The 1,379-nt window shown below is 56.1% G+C and overlaps 1 annotated feature.

Moving 5' to 3' along the window:
* Positions 1-1,379: part of a sequence feature (areas not merged during assembly with more than two copies in the genome that could not be assigned to a particular haplotype) that runs on past the window's edge.

Here is a 1,379-nt window from a genome sequence, read left to right on the forward strand (position 1 = left end):
TACCGAATGGCTGCATCACAGGGCGATCCCGATGCCGTGCACGACACACAAGAGCCGAGGCAGACCACGTGGCAGCGATACGACCGCCAGCCATCAAGCGCGTCCGAGAGGCGTTGGTGTTGGTGTTGCGTAAGTGGAGTGGAGAGCTCGCCGATCGCCAGCAGTCAAAACGTCGTTTCCAGTTCACGCGAGTCGGCATTGCGCAGCAAGCAGCGGCACCATACACGCACGGCATACACAACAAAAGAAAAATAAAGAAGCACGGCGGCGGCACTCAAACACGGGGAAAAAGAGCCCACACCGATTGCACATTCTGATCGGCTCACAGACATCCGGATGGTGGTCGCGCCGCTGCTCTGCGGTGCGTGTGGCGTGTGACTGCAGTGGACAGAGGGGATGATGAAAGGGGTGGGAGACGCAGTGCGGCACACATCCATCTCGGCTAACTGTAACACCGGTGACGTCTTCCCGTCAGATCGCCTGCAGCAAAGACTGTCGCCGTCAGCAGCGGTCGGTGCCTTCCCTCTCCTACGGGGGCGCAACTGCACCGACGCCGTCGCTCGTCTCCTCCTTCACCAACACAACGAGGGAGCAACGGCAAAAGATGAGACACGCACGGCAGGCGCACAGTCGCAGAATCCCACCGATGCCGCCATGGCCAAACAAGATTAGCTGCAAGGCGCAAAAAGAAGAATAAACACCCCACCAAACGCTTTGGCGCCACGTGGAAGCACCTCAACCGACACACAAAGCGAAACACCGTGAAGCAGGTACCAAAACCAAAGCTCCTCCAACAAATTCATCGTGAAGCAAAAAAAAAAAAAATTATGCGAGCGCAAAAAAAAAAAAAATTCACACAAACTGAAAAACAACAATGCCGGTGCAAAGGCAATAAATGGTTGTGGTGCGCAGCAGCCGTGGCATCGCGCCCCTCCCTCATCAAACGGCACCGCACCACAACGCAGCGTAACGACAGCCTGCAATGACGACGATTGAGTAGCACACACAAAGCGGCATAAATCTTTCATCCCGCACTCGCTCAAATTTACGCTCTCAGTATTTACTGCCAACGGCACAGGGAAGAACACGGAAGGGGACTGTCATACCATCCTCCTTCTGCCCACAACAGATCCTCCCCATCCTCCTCCTCGCCATGCCCTGGGTGCCGCAAAACGCCGTCAAGCAAAGCCACGTGTATGGAAGTCCTCAATGCACAGGGCGGTGCTGGCAGCCACGCACGCTCACTCCCCCGCACACATCTTCTCCCACAACCTTCCCATACACAAAAGGGTAAAGAAATGGAGAAAAGAGGCCCGCCGCACAATGCACGCAGAAGCACCGCCATCCAATTCGCACCGCAAGAAAGAGCCATGCGCACC

The sequence above is a fragment of the Trypanosoma cruzi genome, genomic scaffold, assembly GCF_000209065.1.
Source record: "Trypanosoma cruzi strain CL Brener 1047053517167 genomic scaffold, whole genome shotgun sequence".
Taxonomy (NCBI): Eukaryota; Euglenozoa; class Kinetoplastea; order Trypanosomatida; family Trypanosomatidae; genus Trypanosoma; species Trypanosoma cruzi.